This window comes from Aotus nancymaae, unplaced genomic scaffold (assembly GCF_030222135.1).
Source record: "Aotus nancymaae isolate 86718 unplaced genomic scaffold, 86718_ANA_hifiasm-v0.15.2.pri h1tg000067l, whole genome shotgun sequence".
In the NCBI taxonomy this organism is placed as follows: Eukaryota; Metazoa; Chordata; class Mammalia; order Primates; family Aotidae; genus Aotus; species Aotus nancymaae.
The window spans coordinates 16,467,260-16,491,900 of NW_026988482.1; the positions used below are offsets into that span (position 1 = coordinate 16,467,260).

At 44.7% G+C, this 24,641-nt stretch overlaps 1 pseudogene; it reads right to left on the reverse strand.

The window, feature by feature from the left end:
- Window positions 1–20,528: 20,528 nt before the first annotated feature.
- Window positions 20,529–24,641, reverse strand: part of LOC110569354 (potassium/sodium hyperpolarization-activated cyclic nucleotide-gated channel 4-like) — a 191,999-nt pseudogene continuing 187,886 nt past the window's right edge.

The window sequence follows — 24,641 nt, forward strand, 5'->3', positions numbered from 1 at the left end:
TTAGGCAACACTGTGAGACCCTGTCTCAAAAAATAATAACAAAACAAAATAAAATATACAATGCATTATTATTTAATACAGTCATTACTCTGCAATGTCACTAAAGCTTATTTTTCCTATCTAACTGAAATTTTGTACTCTTTGATGAACTTCTCCCCTTTTCCCATCCACCCCACTTCCCTGGATTGTATGAAATTAAATTGCATTGTATTGAATTTACCAGAATTGATCACTACATTTAGAGAAACTCCAGTGGGTATTCCTAAAATTATGGAGAGGTAAATAGATTTATTTATTTTTATTTTTTATTTTTTTAAATAGGCATCTAGAGGTAAGTCACAAGGTAAGAGGCAGGTAGATTTAAAAGTGAAAGAAATGCTGCAATTTCTTCAGAGTTCATAAGAGAACTTCTAATGCAGAAATGGAAAATTTGATCTGGCTAAGCCTTGAGCCCTCCCAAGACTAAGTTATAGGCGTTTAGCCTTCTAAACTACCTCAGGGTATAGCCTGGTTTTAATTTTTAATATTTTTTTGAGAAAGAGTTTCCCTCTGTTGCCCAGCCTGGAGTACAGTGGTGCACAATCTCGGCTCACTGCAACCTCCGCCTCCTGGGTTCAAGTGATTCTCCTTCCTCAGCCTCCTGAGTAGCTGGGATTACAGGCACACACCACCAAACCCAGCTAATTTTTGCATTTTTAGTAGTGACAGGGTTTCACCATGTTGGCCAGGCTGGTCTTGAACTCCTAACCTCAAGTGATCCGCCCACCTCGGCCTCCCAAATTGCCAGGATTATAGGCATGAGCCACTGTGCCTGGCCTCTTTTTCATTTTTATGAGTGCCTAGTAGATGTATATATTAATGGGGTACATAAGATATTTTTTGACAGAGACATACAGTGTGTAATAATCATATCAGGGTAAATGGGGTATCCTTCAGCTCAAGCATTGATGCTTTCTTTGTGTTACAAACAATCCAGTTATATACTTTTACTTATTTTAAAATGTATAATAAATTGTCATTGACTGTAGTCACTCTGTTGTGCTATCAAATATTAGATCTTACTCATTCTATCTAACTATATTTTTGTACCAATTAACCGTCCCTCCTTTTCCCCATCCCCGACTATCCTTCCCAGACTCTGGTAACCATCATTCTACTCTGTATCTATGGGCTCAACTGTTTTGATTTTAGATCCCATAAGTAAATGAGAATATGTGAAGCTTGTCTTTCTATGCCTGGCTTATTTCACGTAACATAATATCCTCCAGTTCCATCCATGTTGTTGCAAATGACTCATTTTCTTTTATGGTTGAATAGTACTTCATTTCATGTATGTACCACATTTTCTGTCCATTCATCTGTTGATGAACACTTAGGTTGCTTCCAAACCCTGGCTATGGTGAGCAGAGCTGCAACCAACAGGAGTGCAGATATCCCTTTGACATACTGATTTCCCTTCTTTGGGGTATGTACCTAGCAGTGGGATTGCTGGATCATATGGTAGTTTAGTTTTTTTGAGGAGACTGCTATGCATAGTGGTTGTGCTAATTTACATTTCCACCAACAGTGTGTGAGGATTTCCTTTTCTCCACGTCTTTGACAGCATTTGTTCTTGCCTATCTTTTGGACATATGCCATTTTAACTGGGTGAGATGGTAACTCATTGCAGTTTTGATTTGCATTTCTCTGATGATCAGTGATGCCGTGCACCTTTTCAATGTATGCTTGCCATTTTATGTCTTCTTTTGAGAAATGTCTATTCAGATCTTTTGCCCATTTTTAAACTGGATTATTAGAATTTTTCCTGTTGAGTTATTTGAGCTCCTTGTATATTCTGGGTAACTCCTTGTCAGAGGAGTAGTTTGCAAATATTTTCTCCCATTCTGTGGGCTGTCTCTTCACTTCATTGATTGTTTCTTTTGCCATGGAGAAGCTTTTTAACTTGATGTGATTCCAGTTGTCCATTTTTACTTTAGTTGCCTTTGTTTGTGGGGTATTACTCAAGAAGTCATTGCCCAGTCCAGTGGAGATTGGACTGGAGAGTTCCCCCAATGTTTTATTTTAGTAGTTTCACAGTTTGAGGTCTTAAAGTCTTTTTTTTTTTGACAGGAGAATCTCACTCTGTTGCCCAGGCTGGAGTGCAATGGTGTGATCTTGGCTCACTGCAACCTCTGCCTCCAGGATTCAAGCAATTCTCCTGCCTCAGCCTCTCAAGTAGCTGGGATTATGGGGTGCCCCACCATGCTTAGCTAATTTTTGTATTTTTAGTAGAGACAGCATTTCACTGTGTTGGCCAGGCCAGTCTTGAACTTCTGACCTCAAGTGATAGACCTGCCTCAGTCTCCCAAAGTGAGATTTAAGTGTTTAATTCATTCTGATTTTTTTATATGGCCAGAGATAGGGGTCTAGCTTTATTCTTCTGCATATGGATATCCAGTTGTCCCAGCTCCATTTATTAAAGAGACTGTCCTTTTCCCAACGTATGTTTTTGACACTTTTGTAGAAAATGAGTTCACTATAGATGTATGGATTTATTTCTAGGTTCTCTATTCTGTTCTATTGGTCTATGTGTCTGTTTGTATGCCAATACCACGCTGTTTTGGTTACTATATCTCTGTAGTATAGTTTTAGGTCAGCTAATGTGATTCTTCCAGTATCATTCTTTTTGCTTGGGACAGCTTTGGCTATTCTGAGTCTTTTGTGTTCCATATAAATTTTAGGGTTTTTTTTCTATTGTTGTGAAAAATGTCACTGATATTTGATAGGAATTGCATTGGATCATCATATTTCTTTGGATAGTATGGGCATTTTAACAATATTGATTCTTTCATGAACCTGGAATATCTTTCCATTTTTTTTTTTTTTTTTTTTTTGTGTGTGTGTATGTGTGGTCTTCAACTTTTTTCATCAATGTTTTATAGTTTTAATTATAGAGATCTTTCATTTCTTTGGTTGATAAACTTAACCAAAGTAATAAAAGATTAAATAAAATCCTAGGTATTTTATTTTATTTGTAGCTATTGTAAACAGGATGACTTTTTAAATTTCTTTTTCAGATTGTTTGCTGTTGACAGATAGAAATGCTAGAGATTTTTGTATGTTGATTTTGTATCCTGAAACTTTGCTGAATTTTTTACTCTAATAGTTTTTTGGTGGAGTCTTGAGCTTTTTCCAAATATAAGATCATATCATCTGCAAACAAGGATAATTTGACTTTTTCTTTTCTAACTTGGATTCTGTTTACTTCCTTCTCTTGTCTGATTGCTCTGGCTAGGACTTCCAGTACTATATTGAATAACAGTGGTGAAAATAGGCATCCTTAGCTGGGCAAGGATCCCAGCACTTTGGGAGGTCAAGGTGGGCAGGTCACTTGAGATCAGGAGTTTGAGACCAGCCTGGTCAACATGGTGAAACTCTATCTCTACTAAAAATACAAAAAATTAGCCAGGCATAGTGGCACATACCTGTAATCCCAGCTACTCAGGAGGCTGAGGCAGGAGAATTGCTTGAACCCAGGAGGCGGAGGGTGCAATGAGCCAAGGTCCCGCCACTGCACTCCAGCCTGACGCCTGGTGATGGAGTGAGACTCTGTCTAAAAAAAAAAAAGAAGTGTTCATCCATTTTGAAAATACTCCATTGAGGTTAAATTTCTTTCTTTCTTTCTTTTTTGAGGTTAAATTTCTTTCTCTCTTTCTTTCTTTTTTTTTTTTTTGAGGTTAAATTTCTTTTTTTTTTTTTTTTGAGACGGAGTCTCGCTCTTGTTACCCAGTCTGGAGTGCAATGGCGCGATCTCGGCTCACCGCAACCTCCGCCTCCTGGGTTCAAGCAATTCTCCTGCCTCAGCCTCCTGAGTAGCTGGGATTACAGGCATGCGCCACCATGCCCAGCTAATTTTTTGTATTTTTAGTAGAGATGGGGTTTCACCATGTTGACCAGGATGGTCTCGATCTCTTGACCTCGTGATCCACCCGCCTCGGCCTCCCAAAGTGCTGGGATTACAGGCGTGAGCCACCGCGCCCGGCTTGAGGTTAAATTTCTTAAAAGGAAGTATGAGTAGGGATGGAAAGCAAGCATCCTGAGACACCCGCGTTCAGGGACAAAGAGGCGATCATTCAAGATTCAGCATGGAGAATGAGAAATTGTGTCTTTTTCTTTCCTGTTGTTCTGGTATTGAGAGAAAGAAATGCATGGAAAGCAGGTCTTTCATTCTAACAGAAGCTATTTATTCAGAATGATTTATCAAGAGTAAGCCCAGGCTGTTCCATCAAAAACCTCTTAAGATAGGAGTAGGGGCCGGACACGCTGGCGCATGCCTGTAATCCCAGCCCTTTGGGAGGCTGATGTGGGCGGATCACCTGAGGTCAGGAGTTCAAGACCAGCCTGGCCAACATGGTGAAATCCCGTCTCTACATGGTGGGCATGGTGGTGGGCACCTGTAATCCCAGCTACTCGGGAGGCTGAGGCAAGAGAATCACTTGAATTCGGGAGGTGGAAGTTGCAGTGAGCTGAGATCACATCACTGCATTCCAGCCTGGGCAACAGAGTAAGACTCCATCTCAAAAAAAAAAAAAAAAAAAAGATAGGAGTAGGGTAAAGGGATGCGATGCAGGATGGACCCTGAGAGAGAATATGCCGGATGTGCTTAGGACAGACGACTCAGGTGTGTGTGGGAGCGTGCATGGATGTGAGGATTTGGATGTGCATGGTGCAGTCTTTTCCCTACACAGAAGACCTACTAGTCTCACCCATGCTGGGGGAAGTGAGTGATGCTTTGTATTTTCTCTGCCATTGCCCTGGAACCCGGGATGAATCCACTCCGACTGGCTGTGAGCACCAGTATCACCTGAGAACGTGATTTGAAACTGCTCCCCAGAGAGGGCCAGTTCCTTAGCCAGGGGTTCCTGGTGGCCCTGGAATAATTCACATTTGTCACTAGACTGTAAGGATCATCACTTCATTGCTTTTGTGTCCCCTCATTGTGCCGAGCCATGAGTCATGCATCCAGCAGGGAATTGGCTCCTGTGAATGCCTTTCCACAAAAGCTTCCAGCTGCGTAAGGTTGGCTCTTAACGCTGTTGAAGGTTCGCAACTGACATGTGCACTCGGGACATAGAGACCCCAGCAAGGAACTAGAGGGTCTTCTCAGGGTTCTCGCGATGGTTCCAGGCCCAGTCATTGGTCAGGGATCCAGAGGAGACATGCTCTTCATGCTGGGAATTCTACATTTTAGAGGAAGAACCCAAACAAAAAGCTAGGAGACAAGCTAATGGGGTGAGGAACAGATTAAAGCCATTCGCCTCTCAAATAAGGACATGGTTTTCAAGACAGGGATGAACACTGTGTTTTGGAAATCCAAGTTCTCCTTACATTTTGGTCTCAGGGAAATTTCAGCAAATAAGATCCCAGTGTTATTCATCAACTTCTCCAGGTTTGCTTTAAGCTCCTTTAGCCAGGTGCCCACATGGTGATTGAAAGGTTATGAAGGAAAACACAGGAAGAGAAATCCAGGCTGCAATTGTCATTTGAAAGCTAGTGACAGGTCCTAGAATCTGATGCTCCCTTCATGGGTCGGCCTGCCCAGAGTTTTTGTGGTTCATTTACCTCAGGCTAAGTACTAAACATGTCACAGATTTCTGTGACAAAGGCTTTTACAAACACAGACCCATGCAAAAGCCTCCATTACCACCTTCAGTAACAATGGCCTTCCTCAGCCTTACAGTATGGCCAAGTCAGCAAAGACCTAAATGTCACAGCCTCCAGTGTGACCTTGTCAGAGTTCGCTCACCTTGGCTATGAATGGCCTTCACCCGACATAAAGCAAGTTGCCTGTCATGGATCATGTGAGCAAAAGAAGTCATAGAAATTCAAGTAAAAGGAGAAAAAAATGTATGCACATGTAAAGGCTTAATCCAAAGTCGCCTCGTCCAAAGTTCCTAGCCAGAAAGCAAGTCAGAATCTTCACTTCTGTGAAGCGTTACTAAGTGGAAAACACGCTAAGAGTCATCAGGAAAGTCAGCCCAAGTGTAGCCTTCCCACTGGAGAAATGACAGCCTGAGGTCCTGCCTCCAGCGCTAGGATGTACCTGTGAGGTGGCTTCCACCGTGAACTCAGTGGCCAAGGCCTGGAACAACCTGAATTCACCAGAGTATACCATGGCAGGAGCCCAAGGAGGTTTAGCTCAAAGCTCAATATTTATTGCATGAAACCCTTAAAAAGTATTTGTTATCAAAAGCCTTTGCCTAGAGCTTCGGAGAAGATTACAAAGGAATGCTTTCTTCCTTTGGTTTGTTTCTTAGGAAATTACCTCCAGATCTGCCCAAGAAACAAGGGCTGCAGGATCTCATTGGTGTCTTCATACACTGAACATTTATTTAGATCTCCCTCAGGACTTTTCCACTCTCAGGATGTGCACGATTACATTTACATAAAATGGCAGTGCCCATCTTGCTGGAGTCTCTCTGTCTCCTTCGGTGGCTTTTAGGAAGCCAGGGGTCATGTTGGGAAGCCCCGCTTGGCAAGGAACTAGATAGGCTCTAGGAGCTGAGGGCAGACTGCAGCCCACAGCCGGCAGCTGGCAAGACATGGAGGCCCTCAGCCGCGCAGCCACAAGGAAATGGACCTGCCAACTCTGTGAGCTTGGAAGTGAATTCCTCCCCAGGAGAGACTCAGATGAGACTGAGCTCTAGCCAACACCTCGACTGCAGTTTTGCGAGACCCAACTAAGCTGCGTCCGCACTCCTGACCCACAGAAACTGTGAGATAACAAATAGATGCTGTTGCTTTATTTCATTTTCGTTTGTTTGTTTTGAGACATGGTCTCACTCTGTTGCCCAAGCTAGACTGCAGTCATGCAATCACAGCTCACTGCAGACTCAACTTCCCAGGTTCAAGCGATCCTCCCACCTCAGGCTCCCGAGTAACTGAAACTACAGGTGCATGCCACCACGCCTGGCTAATTTTTGTATTTTTGTAGAGATGGGTTTTCGCCATGTTGTCCAGGCTGGTCTCGAACTCCTGGGCTCAAGTGATCTGCCCACCTCAGCCCCAAAAGTGCTAGGGTTATAGGCGTGAGCCACTGCTCCCAGCCGTGTATGTTGTTTTAAACCTCTAAGTAATTTGTTACGTAGCAATAGTAAATGAATATACTCTCCTAGGAGCAGCCCTCAGAAATGTGAAGTTCTGAAAAGGGGCCCACAGATGGGGAAATGCCTCTGACCCCCATATTCATTCATTTACTTGTGCAACAAATATTTATGAGCATTTGTTATGCACTTTCTAGGCACTTGGGATACATTAAACCCCTTCAGTCATTTCATAAGGCACAAATCACATCCTCGAGGGCAGAACTCTTACAGCCTAATCACCTCCCAAAAGCCCCACCTCTTAATACTCTTGCACTGGAGATTAAGTTTCAACATGAATTTTGGAGGAGGGTCAGGTGTGGTGGCTCGTGCCTATAATCCCAGTACTTGGGAGACCAAGGTGGGAGGATCACTTGAACCCAAGAGGTAGAGGTCGCAGTGAGCAGAGATCGGACCAGTGCGCTCCAGCCTGCACAACAGAGAGAGAACTTGTCTCAAAAAAAAAAAAAAAAAAAAGAATTTTGGAGGAGAGACACAAAACATAGCAGCAGGCATCACTGAGAAAGACATCTGAGCAAGACTTGAAGAAGGTGAGAAAGTTTTACACAAGAATCTCCAGTCGTTGTCCACATATACAGTTTCAAGCACAGCTTCAAGGAGTAGGGGAAGGGGGAGGCAAGGGTTAATTGTCCTTTTCAACTTTATCATTCATTGTGACCCCTCCACAGCCCACATCTTCCCTGCATCCCCACCTCCCAACAAGAGACCGTTTTCCAAAACCACCTACCAGGCATCCTCACTCCTCTCAATAGCCTTCCTCATTTTGATCACCTGACATGATGCTCCTCCTCCCCATTTGTCTCAATGGACACCTCCCCTGAAGCCTCCCCACTAGTCCTCCTCCTCCATGTTCCCTTCAGCTTTGATTGTGAGTTTCCTGCGAGCTCTCCACTTTCCAGACATGCTGGTTGTCTTTGTCTCTCTAGTGGAGAGATTGTGGGCTCACTGGGGGCAGGGTCGTGGCTTGTTTATGGCTGAATTTCCAGAATCCATCATATCAAAGGTGGCATTAAACAAAAAGTTTTAATTGGATGTCAGTTCTTTGTGGGTTTTATTTCTTTCTTTCTGTTTGTCCACTCTGCCCCCGCCCTTTTCTGAATACCTCTTTCTGCATGTTTGAGCATTTTTTTCTGTTTCTGTCTCTATTTCTATTTCTCTCTCTTTCTCACACACACACAGACACATACATGGAAAGTCACACAGACATATGTAAACATTTGTTCTGAGCATCTTGTCCTCCCAGAGCAATGGTGGTGGAGGGGAGAAGTTGGGAAGGGGATGAGGGTGGAGGGGGAGGTTTTACTTCAAGGGAAAATCTGAAATATACAGCTGGAGCAAAGATTATGAGCTATGAGGGCAAGTCTTTTACTAAAGTATAAAAAAATATGTAGCTGTTTTCTTTCTTTTTTTTTTTTTTTTTTGAGTTGAGTTTTACTCTTGTTACCTAGGCTGGAGTGCAATGGCGTGATCTCAGCTCACTGCAACCTCCGCCTCCTGGGTTCAAGCAATTCTGCTGCCTCAGCCTCCTGAGTAGCTGGGACTACAGGCACGCACCACCATGCCCAGCTAATTTTTTGTATTTTTAGTAGAGACGGGGTTTCACCATGTTGACCAGGATGGTCTCGATCTCTTGACCTTGTGATCCACCCACCTCGGCCTCCCAAAGTGCTGGGATTATAGGCATGAGCCACCACGCCCAGCCAGCTGTTTTCTTATAAATGCAAGATGAACATAACAACCACAGTATTATCCACACATCCACCAATGAAAAAAACTCATTCTTCTTACCTTTATGTGGCTCAAGATTTCTCAACAGGGGCACTGCTGATATTTCAGATTAGATCATTGCATTGTGGGCGAATGTCCTATGCATTGTAAGACGCTGAGCAGCAAGAGGCCAGGGATGTCTATAGCAGTCCCCAATCTCAACATAAAAAATGCCTCCAGACATTGCCAAATGTCCCTTGGGGGGCAGAATCCTCCCTTCCCTGCAACACTAATGTAGCCTGTTTCTCCCAGGATCTGAAGACACTCATCTGCAATTTTTAGCAGCTTTCAAAGCATAAAATTTCTACAGGGCACATCAGAGAATAGAGGGTCTGGGTTGAGGACAGACCAGCAACAGCCCATCCCCATCCTCACCTACACCCTGGGTCTGGCCCTTTTAGAGCCAACCATGGCCCTGTGGGAACTCTGGGAGCTCACAAGGCACCTCCTGCTGTCCCTTCTTCTGGAAAGACCCATCTCCAGGTCAGGACACAGAGCTTGCATTTCAGACCCATTTGGTGGCTTTGCTGGACCTTTTTGTGCACTGCATGAACTGTATCACTGCATACCATGGCCCTGGACACAATCCTTCCTTCTGCCAATAAACGGTAGAGCTACTACCAATGAGTTGTTCTTCAACAATCATAACAGCCCTGTTCTTCTCTACATGTCCATAGCTGAGTATATGCATCACTGGGGGTAAGAGATGGGGAGGCCCCCTTCTTAATGCATCAGACTGACCTTGCCAAATGTAGTTCATTTTGTAGCAAACCTGGATGCCTGTGCAAAGATCAAACTAGATTAGAAGGAAAGGAGACGATATTGTCGTGAAAATCTAGGTGGAATTCAGAAAACATTCAGGACGAAAATGCACACTTGCAAAAACTGTTTCTAGAACTTTGTGTAAAAAGAGCACTAGGAATTCTTAAAGGGATATCTAGCCATACATCTGGCCTTAGAAGAATTCACCCCTAGAGGGTTTAAGCAGTATGATCGATCATGACCACACTTAACTTGTGCAGGTGGTGTAAGCATGGACATTTAAGTATAACACTGAAAGTATTGTACATACATGTTAAAGGAATTAGAGAAAGCTTGTATCATTTTTATTTGGTTTATTACTGACAGAGCATTTGGACAGCATTATTTATCTGTTTTCCAAATTATACTTTTCTTTTGAGGCAGGGTCTCACTCTGTCCACCAGGATGGAGTGTAGTGGTGCGATTACAGCTCACTGCATCCTCAACCTCCCAGGCTCAACTGGTCTTCCTGCCTCAGCCTCCCAAGTAGCTGGAACCACAGGTGTGTTTCACTGCACCTGGGTAACCTTTTTTTTTTTTTTTAATTTGTAGAGACAAAGTCTCACTATGTTGCCCAGGCTGGTCTCCAGCCCCTGGGTCCAAGCAAATTTCTCACCTCGGCCTCCCAAAGTGCTGAGATTATAGGTGTGAGCTACCATGCGTGGCCTCCAAACTCTACTTTTGAGCCAACTTTTTCCACAGCATAGGTCTGACTCTCCTCACACAATTACACACACATTCATAACCACAGCCTTGGACACGAACACAGATAATTCATGCACCCACATCTGTCTTCCTTCTGTGGGAAAGATGAATAATGGTGAGTTTCAAAGGCTCTTATTAGCAGCAAACACCTTAAGAGAGAAATGGTTTTCCCTCTTGAGTACAGAGCTCCAAATATGGCAGTTGAAAATATTATTATGTAATTATTTATGGCAATTAAAAAGAAAACAAACACCGTGATAGCAAATTGTGCTGATGGCAGCTTCAGTCTGAAATTCCGGCATCAGCATGCTCATAGTACCACTCCCCATGTAAGCCAATCACTGGCGGAAAGAATTAGTTTGCCTCTGATTACATCTGATTGTCACCATGATGACATAAGGCAAAAAGACCAACTGATACTTGTGGGCAGCTCTGAGAGGGCCTGGGAAACATTTTCAATTGAGGACACACAGAGAAAAACTGAGTTACTTAGATAAGAGACAAATGGACTTAACTCAGTCATCAGAGCAGTGCAAATTAAAATAACAAAAAGATATCATGTTGTATCTATTGGATTGGCAGATGTTCGAAGGTGGAATAATGCCAAGTGTTGTGGGGCTATGGGTTATAGAAAATCTCTAGAATTGCTGGTGGGCTGAGGCACTAGTGCAGCCATTCTGGAGAGAATCATGATTTAGTCAAATTATATGTATGCTGCGATCCAGCAATTCCTCTCTGGGTATGTCTCAAATAAAATTCCATAAATGTCCAAGGGGTCATGTAAGAGGATATTCATCGCTGTGTTGTTGGTGGAGTTGGAGGAAACCTGGATTTTTATCACCGGAATAATGAAAAAATAAGTCATGGTATATGCACACCTTGAAATGCTACATAGTAGTTAGAAGCAAAAGATTAATGGATGGATCATAGAAATAAAGTGCTGAGTTTAAAAAGTAAGATATAAGATATAAACTGTACTATGATTTATGTAATTAATCCACGTGTGTATGTGTGTATATATATATATCTCAAACAACATGGCCAGGTGTGATGGCTCATGCCTGTAATCCTAGCACTTTGGAAGGCTGAGACAGGAGAATAGCTTGAGCCCAGGAGTTCAAGACCAGCCTGGGTGATATAAGACCTTGTCTCTTTAAAAAAAAAAAAAGTGAGACCACAAAAAGATCCACATTAAACATATTAGAATGTTTATACAGGGACAGAGAAAGGGATGAGAGTTGGAATTGAGATAAAAGAGAATAAATAAATAAGAGGGGTACTTGCATGGACCAGTGGTGACAATATTCCATGAATTGGAAAAGAGAAGGAACAGAGTGTCCTCTAAAAGTTCCAGAAAGAAACCAGCCCTATGGACACCTTGATTTTAGACCTGCAAGACCCATTTCAGACTACTAGCCTCTGTAACCCTAAGATAATAAATTTATGTTGCTTGAAGACATTCATTTGTCATTCATTGCAACAGCAATGGAAAAATCATACAACAATTATAATTAAGATATTAAAGGAACTAGTGAAAAAGGTGTACAACACACATAAGCAGATAGGGAATTTCAGCAAAGAGATGAAGATATTTCAAAATAATCAAACAGAAGTGTCACATATGAAAAAGACAGTTATCAGAAATTAAGAATTACTTTGACAGCCTTATTAAAGATTGAATAGATGCAGAAGACAAAATCAGGGAGCTTAAAGATAGGTCAAGAGAAATTATGCAAACTCAAACACAACGAGAAAAAAGGGTAAAAATGCAAAACATACATCCCAGAGCTCTGCAATAGTATCAGATGGTTTAGTATCCATGTCATCACAGCCTCAAAAACTGGTAAGATGCTGGGTGTGGTGACTCATGCCTGTAATCCCAGCACTTTGGGAGACCAAGGTGGGCGGATCACTGAGGTCAGGAGTTTGGTACCAGCCCGACCAACATGGAGAAGCCCTGTCTCTACTAAATATAGAACATTAGCAGGGTGTGGTGGTGCACACTTGTGATCCCAGCTACTTGGGAGGCTGAGGCAGAACAATAGCTTGAACCCAGGAGGTGGAGATTGTGGTAAGCTGAGATTGCGCCATTGCACACCAGCCTGGGCAACAAGAGCAAAACTCTGCCTCAAAAAAAAAAAAAAAAAAGAAGGTAAGCAAGAGAATATGGGAAGAAGAATATTTGAAGAGATAATAGCTGAGAATTTTCCAGTTAATGAAAGATAAAAACAAACAAACAAAAGACTGATCCAGAAAGTTAACAAGCTGAGAAAACTGGAAGAAAAATTGACACAAAGAAAAATAGGGGCCAGGTATGGTGGCTCACATCTGTAATCCCAACACTTTGGAAGGCCAAAGAAGGAGGATGGCTTGAGGCCAAGAGTTTGAGAGCAGCCAGGGCAACACAGCAAGACCCCATCTCTACAAAAAATTAGCTAAGTGTGGTGGTATGCACCTGTAGTTCCAGCTACTCAGGAGGCTGAGGTGGGAAGACAGTTTGAGCCCAGGAGGTTGAGGTTGCCGTGAGCCATGATTGTGACACTATACTCCAGCCTCAGTGACAGAGCAAGACCCTGTTTCAAGAAAGAAAAACAAAAAGAAAAAAGAAAAACATAATTGGGGAGAAGTTATACCATCTGACTTCAAGATTTATTATAAAGCTATAGTAATCAAAACACTATGGTAGTAGCATAAAGAATAGACATAGAGGTCAAAGAAAAAGTAAAATAGACCCATGCATATATGATTGATTGAGGGGTTTTTTGTTTGTTTGTTTGTTTTTTGAGATGGAGTCTTGCTCTGTCACCTAGGCTGAAGTGCAGTGGCATGTTCTCAGCTCACTGCAACCTGTACCTCCCAGGTTCAAGCAATTCTCCAGCCTCAGCCTCCTGAATAGGTGGGATTACAGGCACACACGACCACACTGGGCTAATTTTTGTATTTTTAGTAGGGACAGGGTTTCACCATGTTGGCCAGACTAGTCTCGAACTTCTGACCTCAAGTGATCCACTCGCCTCAGCCCCTGAAAGTGCTGGGATTACAGTTGTGAGCCAACATGCCCAGCTGGTTGATTGAGTTTTGACTAAGGCACTAAGGTAATATAATGGGGGAAAGGATAGTCAACAATCTTTAAAAAAAAATAGAGCTAGTAGAATCAGAATCCGTTTAGGATAAAATGAAATGCCATCCTTACCTCACGCTATACATAAAAATTAACTTGAATTCATCATAGGCCTAAATATAAAAGCTAAAACTCTAAAAGTTGTAGAAGAAAACCTAGGACAAGAATTTTTGTGAACTTGGGTTAGGTAAAATTTTCTTTTTTTTTTGAGACGGAGTTTCGCTCTTGTTACCCAGGCTGGAGTGCAATGGCACGCAACCTCCGCCTCCTGGGTTCAGGCAATTCTCCTGCCTCAGCCTCCTGAGTAGCTGGGACTACAGGCACGCACCACCATGCCCAGCCAATTTTTTGTATTTTTAGTAGAGACGGGGTTTCACCATGTTGACCAGGATGGTCTCGATCTCTTGACCTCGTGATCCACCTGCCTCGGCCTCCCAAAGTGCTGGGATTACAGGCGTGAGCCACCACGCCCGGCCCAAAATTTTCTTAAGATACAACAAAAAGCATGAATCATAAAACACAAATTATCATTTGAACTTCATCAAATTTTAAAACATTTGCTCAAAAAACATTATTAAGAAAGTAAAAAGGGCCAGGCACGGTGGCTCACACCTATAATCCCAGCACTTTGGGAGGCCGAGGCGGGTGGATCACAAGGTCAAGAGATCGAGACCATCCTGGTCGACAAGGTGAAACCCCGTCTCTACTAAAAAATACAAAAATTAGCTGGGCATAGTGGCGCACGCCTGTAGTCCCAGCTACTCGGGAGGCTGAGGCAGGAGAATTGCTTGAACCCAGGAGGCAGAGGTTGTGGTGAGCCGAGATCGTGCCATTGCACTCCAGCCTGGGTAACAAGAGCAAAAACTCCGTCTCAAAAAAAAAAAAAAAAAAAAAAAGTAAAAAGACAAGCCACAGACTGGGAGGAAAATATTTGCAAACGTATCTAATGAAACTTGTATTCTAAGTATATAAAGAACTCTTACAATTCAGTAATAGGAAGACAAACAACTCTATTAAAGAAATGAGAAGGCCAAGAGTGGTGGCTCATGCCTGTAATTCCAGCACTTTGGGAGGCTGAGGTAGGTGGATTGCTTGAGCTCAGGAGTTCAAGATCAGCCTGGGCAACATGACAAAATGCCGTCTTTACCAAAAATACAAAAAAATTAGCCTGGTGTGGTGGCAGGTTCCTGTAGTCCCAGCTACTCAGCTCAGGAGGCAGAGGTGGGAGGATCGCTTGAGCCCAGGAGGCTGAAGGTGCAGTGAGCCAAGATCACAGCACTGCACTCCTGCCTGGGCACATGAATTTCCATGTGTTTTTATTTTTTCCAAAATTCCTTATTATTGATTTCTAGTTTTAGGACTTGTTTTGTGACTGAACATATGGTCTATCCTTCAGAATGATTCATGTGCTGAGGAAAGGAATGTGTATTGGAGTACAGGAGTTTTTTTTTTTTCCAAGTATACGAGATTTTTAGGGCAATGAAAATATTTGGTATGATACTGTATGGTGGATACATGGCATTTTGCATTTGTGAGTACCCATAGAACTGCACAACATAGAGAGTGAACTCTAGCCTGTGAGTGGTGGCTCATGCCTGTAATCCCAACACTTTGGGAGGCCGAGGTGGGTGGATCATGAGGTCGGGAGCTCGAGACCAGCCTGACCAACAGGTGAAATCCTGTGACTACTAAAAATACAAAAATTAGTTGAGCATGGTGGCACATGCCTGTAATCCCAGCTACTCAGGAAGCTGAGTCAGAAGAATTGCTCGAACACGGGAGGCGGAGGTTGCAGTGAGCCAAGATGGAGCCACTGCACTCTAGCCTGGGTGACAGAGCGAGATTCCATCTCAAAAAAAAAAAAAGAGTGAACTTTAATGTAAACTATGGACATCAGTTAACAATAATGTATTAACAGTGGTCATCAACTGTAACAAAAGCGCCACATGAATGTGAGATGTTAATATTACAGGAAACTGCTTAGAGCAGGAAGGGAAGGTGTTGGAACGCTCTAAATCTTTGCTTTTTATCTGAAAAGTGAGGATAAAACATCTAGGGGGTTTTGTGAGGATTAAATGAGACAATGAATGAAAGCCATCTGGAACATAAAGGACCTTTTGTATAGCACCTGTTACATTCAGCCTTGCAGAATACAGGGCCCCTGCAGACTCAGGATTCTTTTACTATATATCCCTGAGTATCGTGACAGCAGAAACACACCTTAACATTTGCATACCTTGCAGGTGGGTGGGCTCCCCTTCAGGATGCAGAGGAGCAGGGCCAGCAAATACCTCCTGGAAGGGGCTGCCGGGTTGCTGGGCATCACCTGTCCCCTAGTCTCAGGGCACAAGGTGACCGCAGTGGAATCCAGGCAGGCCTGGAGAATGAGGACTAAGTTTCCCAAGGCTACACAGCTACAAAGTGGCAGACCAGGAAGAGAGCTAAGTTTTCCACACTCAAAATTCTTTGCATTAAAACAGAAAGAGAGAGATAAATGAGGAATGAGAAGACGGTTGGATGAAGAGCGAGAGAAGGAAAAGGAAGTGGTGTAGAAGGAGATTGTAGCCTGGGTGCGATGGCTCACGCCTATAATCTTAGCACTTTGTGAGGCCGAGGCGGGCAGATTGCCTGAGCTCAGGAGTTCGAGACCAGCCTGGGCAACACGGTGAAACCTCGTATCTACTAAAATACAAACAATTAGCCAGGCATGGTGGCGGGCGCCTGTAGTCCTAGTTACTCGGAAGGTTAAGGCAGGAGAATTGCTTGAACCTGGGAGGCGGAGGTTGCAGTGATCTCAGATCACACCACTGCCCTCCAGCCTGGGTGACAGAACGAGACTCCATCTCCAAAAAAAAAGATGGATACTAAAAAAGTGAAAAAATCTTAAAGGCAGAATTAACAATTTGGATTAAAAACCAAAGTACATGAGGGGATAGATTCCTCATTTGCCCTGATGTGATTATCACTCATTGTACACCTGTTTCAAAACATCTTATATACCCCATCAATATGCACAACTACTGTGTACTCACAAAAATTAAAAATTAAAAAAATAGACAATTTTTTTTAAAAAAGAAGGAGATTGTTCAAAGAGGATTCCTGGCTTAGAAGTCCATCCTCCACCACCATCCCTCCCCCAACTATGTGACTTGCTGTGATGTGGTTCCTGTTCTGTGAGGCTCAAATAAGATGATGTAATGGATGCCAGGCTATCCTAGAAGAACAGCATGTCATAGAAATGTGAATGATTCCCATCCTCAGGACTCAGAGCTCTGCCACTCCCAGGTACACGACCATCTTCCACCTGACAGGACCCTCTGAGCCTCAGTGAGAGAGAAATGAAAATCTAGTGCCTATTTCCCAGGGCTATCAGCGGAGGTCGATGACACGAAACACGCAGAGCATAGCAGCTGCCTGGTGTTTTTCTCTTTCCCTTCTCTCATATCTAGGGCTTGGGAGGGTCAAGGTATTCATCAATTGTTGCTTGGCTCTCCAACTGTTCCTGAAAATTAAGGGTTAGTGATCCTGGGGAGGAATATGTGAAGCTTGGAAGTTTGCTGATATCAATCAAAGCCAGTCTGCACATAAATGGAACTGATTTTAGGTCTAAGAAGGAACAAGAAATAGCCTTCTCTGCCTCCCCATCACTTCATGCTGTTGTGAAAAATTCTACATACGCACATCTCTCACATGGCCAAGGTGACTACCGCCTCCACGCAGACTTACGATGGCCCACTTGGGACAAATCTTTGGGTCAGAATTGTGAAGCAGAAAAGTTTCATTTTTGATGACTCTTTTGGTATGCCTTTCATTTTCAAGTGGGCATAATGTTAGTATCCACCTCATGGGATTATTGAGAGAATTGTTTTTTTATTTCATTTATTTATTATTTCAGAGAGAGAGTCTCACTTCGTTATCCAGGCTGGAGTGCAGTGGTGCCATCATAGCTTACTGCTTCAAACTCCTGGGCTTAAGTAATTTTCCTGCCTCAGCCTGCTCAGTAGCTGGGACCACCTTGCATCACCTTGCCAAGGCCTGTTTGTTGAGAGCATTAAATGAGATAATATATGTACAGCATTTAGTATATCACCTGCCACATAGCAAATGCTCAATAAACATTAGTGATTAGTATTTCTATTATCAGGGAACAAGACTAGGTTTTGGTGTGTATTGCATGTCCAGGACTTTTATGTTATTCTCAATAAGAAATGGCTGGAAATGACTCTTCCAGATTTTTTTTTTCTTCTTTTTCTTTGTTGAGACAGGGTCTTGTTCTATACTTCAGGCTGGAATGCAGTGGCGTGATCATGACTCACTGAAGCCTCAACCTCCTGGACTCAAGCGATACTCCCGCCTTAGCCTCCCAAGTAGATGGGACCACAGGTATGCACCACCATGCATGGCTAATTTTTACATTTTTTTTGTAGAGACAGGGTTTCCCTATGTTGCCCAGGCTGGTCTCGAGCTCATGGGCACAATTGATCCTCCTGTCTTGGCCTCCCAGAGTGCTGAGGTTACAGGCATGAGCCACTGGACTCAGCCCACTCTGTTTTTGTAAGGAAGGGTTGAAGAGAGTACATTCTTTAATAGGAGAGGAATCTTTCTGCTTTCTTTAGATCTAATCAAAGGTATTATCACCAACCCTACAGTCTATCACCAACCCCCAAGTCTCATCAGCTCCCTTGAGATAGCAGCCTGATCAGTTGGAGAACTAAGAAAGAGTAGATACACTCAGGAAGCCTCTTCTGTCTGAAATAGGGTGTCTCAGACACAGGTTGGGGGTGACAGTCACGCCCTTCTCTCCTGTGGGGAAGGGAAGCATTGGCAGTGACAACCTTCTCTTTGAAAACGTCCATGACAAAAGATAAATATTTCTGAAGAAGAGACAAATATGAGGAAGTTCACACCAACCACAACCCACTCACAGAGAGACAGCCAGTCCTATTTTAAGCAGGGAAGTGGTGGAAATAACAGGAGAGAGATGGAAGCTTCCCCCCAGCAACTGCACCAGATCTAAGCATCCTCTGCAGGCTTAACTGACACATAACCTTCAAACTGGTAAACGTGTTTTAAAAATAATAATATTGCTGGGTGCGGTGGCTCACGCCAGTAATCCCAGAACTTTGGGAGGCCGAGGTGGTGAATCATGAGGTCAAGGATTCAAGACTAGGCTGGCCAACATGACGAAACCCCGTCTCTACTAAAAATACAAAAATTAGCCGGGCATGGTGGCACCTGCCTGTAATCCCAGCTACTTGGGAGGCTGAGGCAGAAGAATCACTTGAACATGGGAGGCAGAGGTTGCAGTGAGCTGAGATTGCACCACTGCACTCCAGCTGGGGTGACAGAGGGAAACTCTGTCTCAAAAACAAACAAAATATCTCAAAAAACAAGTACATACAGCAATTTCTTTCAAAGACCTTTCATGCCTGTCATGCCCATCCTCACTCCCACCCCTTTCCTGAAAATATCTCCCACCTACCTCCTTCTTTTTTTTTTTTTTTTTTTAAGACAGGGTTTCACCATGTCGGCCAGGCTGGTCTTGAACTCCTAACCTCAGGTGATCTACCCACCTCGGCCTCCCAAAGTGCTGAGATTACAGGCGTGAGCCACCACGCCCGGCCCCACCTACCTCCTTCTTAAATGAGAAACCATTTTTTATTGAATGCTTTCCAACCACGTATCTCATCTCATTGCTACAACCACCATGTGAAGAAGGTAGTTTTCACCTCTCATTTAACTGATGAGAAAGCAAAGCCTCAGACTTTAACTTTCCCAAAGTCCACCAGCCAGTAGGTGTGGAATTTTTACATCGAACCTCACTGTTCTGTGGTCTGGGTGATGCGGTCACTGCCTGTTGAGAGGGCACACAGGTACTTAGCCATGGTACGTGTGGCTTTCGTGGTGCCTTTCCCAGGAGCAGATTTTGAAAGAGATGAGGGCCTGGGATGGTAGAAGGAGAGGTTTCACACAGCAAGAGAAGGGCTCTGAGATGGCCGGCCAGGGCTAGTTTCTGCAAGCCGGGCACTGAGAGTGCAATGTTCCGGTGGCATTACCCTGGAGTGCTGAGGCTCTTGCACAATGCTGCCCATAAGAAGCTGGGTCGCAAAGGTAAATTTTTTTTTTTTTTTTGTGATGGAGTCTTGCTCTGTTGCCAGGCTGGAGTGCAGTGATGCAGTCTCAGCTCACTGCAACCTCTGCCTCCTGGGTTCAGGTGATTCCCCTGCCTCAGCCTCCTGAGCAGCTGGGACTACAGGCACATGCCACCACACTTGGCTAATTTTTTTGTATTTTAGTAGAGATGGGGTTTCACCGTGTTGGCCAGGATGGTCTCGATCTCCTGACCTTGTGATCTGCCCGCCTTGGCCTCCCAAAGTGTTGGGATTACAGGCGTGAGCCACCATGCCTGGCCTAAGGTAAACTTTTAAACTCCCCTTTTCCAGGTGCAGTCCCGGGAAAGGGTCACTTTTTTGTTATACTCATTTTGGTGTGGAATGGATTTAACAGAGTGGAGATGCCTTTTGAGCACATTCTGGTTGGTGCTGGTGACTGGGTGGCTCAGAAAGGGTCCTGAAGAAGGAGTTTTTTTTCCCCCAGGGGCAGATGGATGCAAATCGAGGTGCATCAAGTGGGGTAGAGAGAAAGACAGGAAAAGATCAAGGGCAGTGTGATCAGGCCCAGCTGGCCTGGGGCAGTGTGAACCTCTGATGAGGTGTTGGCCAGCTGGGAACACAGAACACTCTGGTACCTTCAACAGACTTGCCTCTTTGGGGGCTCTGGAGACAGTCTCAGCAGCCCCCCGGAGACCGCCGGGTGAAGGGACAGCAGTGAAGGGCTTCCCCACAAGGAGTGTGACAGCAGCTGGACCGAAGACCGTGATGGAGCTGAGCCACAGAGCATCCAACTGCTCCAGGCAGTCCCAGAAACAGTGGGGGCCGTGGGAGATACTAGGTGGCCGGGCTAAGATCCTGAATCAGCAGGTGGGTACGGGGTGACAGAAAATTAAAATGTGACTTTTATGTTGACATAACCTTCTTGATAGCCACAGGCTGGGGCTTGGGGACATTTAATAATAGAAAACATCTTGCTTACATCCACCAGCAAGGAAAATACACAAAACTGTCAGGAATATTTTGTATTATTTTCTCACACATTAAAAAAGATCTCCAAGGTCAAGAAGAGTTGAATGTGAATAGCAGCCTGTTCTCATGGCTTCCCTCCCTTCTGGCAGCATCCAGCTTCTCAAGGGCGGTGAAATACGCAGGAAGGCATTTGCTTGAGAAAAGCCATTCCTTCCTGAGAGAGAAAGAAGAAATATGATCACATGTGCTTTTGGTAGATACTCAGTACTGGTATGAAAGATCCTTTTTTCAGGAGTTAATTGTTTTTTTTAAAAAAAACACTTAAACAGATGCTTTAAAGGGTTATTATGTTTCAAAATGTCAACTTGTTATATCTAATGATCCTCCCTGTGTTCGAGAAAAACACATTTCTCCCAAGAGAGGTGGCCTTTGCTTAATTCAGTTCAGCAGTGAGGTTAATTTGGACCATTTGTTGGACAAGTACTTACTAAGCACCCATCATACCCCGTGAGCCCAGGTTTGTGGCAATACTAGGGTGAATCATGGTTCCTGTCCATGAGAGGCTGTCCTGTAGCTGTAGCTGTAGAGAGTGACTGGTTTTGTGATGGCACAGACCCAGCATAGCGTCTGGAGGACCCATAGCTCCTGATGATGGCCGTTTTGGAGGATCTGTTGAGGGAGGACTGCTAGATCACTTCATCTGGGAAATGGGTTACCCTATTTCCTCCCAGTGGGAAGAGGAGGGGCTGTAACCTGCCAGGTACCCTGGGCTCCATGTGGGAGCAACAACATCTGTTTCCCTGCTGATGACACAAAGGGCTGCTCTTCACTGGACGTCTCACACTCACGTGTAACCAGCTGGCTGAGGATGAAAAAAAGCGCGGGGAGCAGCTGACGTCTTTTCTCCACTCCACAGGCCACGGTCGGAGGGCTCATGCAGTTGACAGTGCAGCCTGCCTCGGCTACCAAGGGATTGCTCACGGGGCTCAGAGGCAATGCTCACTTCTCCTGGTTGCTTTTCTTTTTGTTCTGACACACTTGCCTCCTTTAAAACTTTTCAGGTCAGGCACGGTGGCTCATGCCTGTAACCCCAGCACTTTGGGAAGCCAAGGTGGGTGGATTACTTGAGCTCAGGAGTTCAAGACCAGCCTGGGGAAACATGGCAAAACTCCACCTGTACAAAAATACAAAAATTAGCTGGGCATTGTGGCAGACACCTGTGGTCCCAGCTACTCCTGGGAGGTGGAGGCTGCAGTGAGCCAAGATCACACCACTGTACTCCAGCCTGGGCGACAGAGGGTAACCTTGCCTCAAAACAACAACAAAACTCTTCAGCTCAGGCAGTTTTCTTTTCAACCCTGCATTTTTTGCTGCGGAAGGTAAGTATGGCTCCTGTGAGGCTGCCGGGTGCTGTGTGGGGGTGCTGCCTCTGGGCGAGCCATCCTGGGTTCAATCCAGCCTCTATTAAGTTCAGGTGGGTATTTTACCTCTAAACCTCAGCGTTGCCATCTGCACATAGAACCGGCCTTTCTGGTTTCCAGTTGCAAAGAGGTTATGACCAGAAAACTAAAGAGTGTAGAATTGCTTTCTGGAAGCATCCTCCCTTTTACACAGACAACCAGGACTTGGTGAGAAAAGCTTGCCCAGGAAGAACACAAGGAAGGAGAATCACAGACAAGCCAGACAGCCCCGGCTACGATGGCTCTTATGGCGCACGCGAATCTTCCTTAGACAGGGTCTCTATTTGCAGAGAATGAGAGTCGGTTATGAATGAGCGAGTCCCTGCGTGCATAGCGCCTCACAATTTACACACAGATAAGTCATGCACCCTGCAGGCTGCACAGACTTCTATGGCTCCCAGAAGTTCATCCCTCGTGGAAACGATTAGGTCTTCCCCAGCCCAGCCACCAGGCAGCTCCTCCGTCCCAAGAGCCAAGACACTTAGCTTCCCACGGAGCACAGCATCGTCTCCACCGGGGACGCTGGGCAGGACGGAGAAAGGACTCTGAAGATGGGCCCGTCCCTGCCTCCAGCCCAGCTCTGCTTCCCCTCAGCAACCCTGGGCCTCCGTTGGGGCTGGGTGGGCTCAGCTTCTTCCTCTGCCTTAGCGCAGAGCCTTTCCACCTGGGGCGAGGTCCGGCCGTGGGTCGTGGGCCGTGGGCCTGGCCTGCACAGGGCATTTTAAGCAGAAGCCTGCGCTCTTTGGTGGTCTTGTTTGATGCTGGAGAAGGGCGACCTCTAGTGTTGGTTCTTAGAAGCGGCATAGCGGCTTCTTCCTGCCTCTGAGCTCCGCCTGCAGAGGAGAGGGTCTCGCAGCTAAACCCGCTGTGTCAGGGGAAAGGTGAGGAGGGCGATACTGTCTTCTGCCTGGGGAAGAGCTTAGCAGGATGTGAGCAGGTAAACGCTGGATGGCATGCTCTGTGAGGGAGCCGACTGCGTGGTGACTGTGACTTTTCAGGGCCTCGTCATCTTCATCAACACTACCACATTTTTTTGAGATGGACAATCACATTTTTTCCAGTCTTTAGTAAAATGCCTTACAATTCTGGATTAAAGTCCCCCTGCCCTTTCCAAAGACATTGCCCAGCCTAAGCCCCTCCATAAAGAGTTGCAGAGAGCTGTGACTGGCCACAGGATAGGATGTCCACATTGCTGAGAAGGCACAGGCCTTGGGAAATAAAGTGAGATAGGATTGCATGACGGGAGAGGGCTCAGCTGTTCCCTTCCCAGACCACAAATACCTTCAGAACCTTTGTTGTTATTGTTTCCTGCGACTTATAATCTATTTCTACCCGGTGTTACTCTGCTGAGTTTAATGAGGCCGTGAACTTCTGCACCAGCAAGGTCAAATTGACTGCTATTTGTTTTTTTTTTTTGTTTTTTTTTTTCAGATGGAGTCTCACTTTTGTCACCCGGGCTGGAGTGCAGTGGCCTGATCTTGGCTCACTGCAGCCTCTGCCTCCCGGGTTCAAGTGATTCTCCTGCTTCAGCCTCCCGAGTATCTGGGACTACAGGCACCCACCACCATGGCCAGCTAATTTTTGTATTTTTAGTAGAGACTGGGGGTTCACCATATTGGCCACGCTGGTCTTGAACTCCTGACCTTGTGATTCGCCTGCCTCGGCCTCCCAAAGTGCTGGTATTACAGGTGTGAGCCACCGTGCCTGGCCTTGCTATTTGCATATAATTTTTGGCAAGCCTGTTTCCAATTACAGGTAAGGTGCCCACCCATCTCAGTTTGCCTGGGGCTTATATCTGTCACCTGGCATATTTATTAATAGTGTTCCCTCTCTGAAAAGAGTCTCATTTCAATGATAAATTACACAGTCTCTCTATTCACAGATTGTTTCCATAAGAAAACACTTAGGCATTAGGATTTAGAAGAGATGAGAGGCTGGGCACGGTACCTTATACCTGTAATCCCAGCACTTTGGGAGGCCAAGGCGGGTGGATCACGAGGTCAAGAGATCGAGACTATCCTGGCCAACACGGTGAAACCCCGTCTCTACTAAAAATACAAAAATTAGCTGGGTGTTGTGACAGACGCCTGTAGTCCCAGCTACTTGGGAGGCTGAGGCAGGAGAATCGCTTGAACCTGGGAGGCAGAGGTTACCGTGAGCCGAGATCGTGCCACTGTACTCCAGCCTGGTGACAGAGCAAGACTCTGTCTCAAAAGAAAAAATATATATATGTGTGTGTGTGTGTGTGTGTGTGTGTGTGTGTGTGTGTGTATGAGATAATGCCAGGAATTTGAGATTTAAGTGGTTATTATAATCTTGGCATAATTAGCTCCAAGCTCCCTGGAGTTAGAACAAAAGAAAAATATAAAGTGTTAGAAAGTTGATTCTGCCTTATAAAATTCTGGAGGGACATATTTATCAGGCACTAACTTTTAGGAGGAATTTTTCATGTAAATTGTTATATAAGGAACATTAAGTAACACAAGGAACTAGGTCCTCCGTGGGGTTTTTGCAGCAGTTTCTATGTGGCCATTCTTTTTATCTTGGTGCTCAAAAATGACTG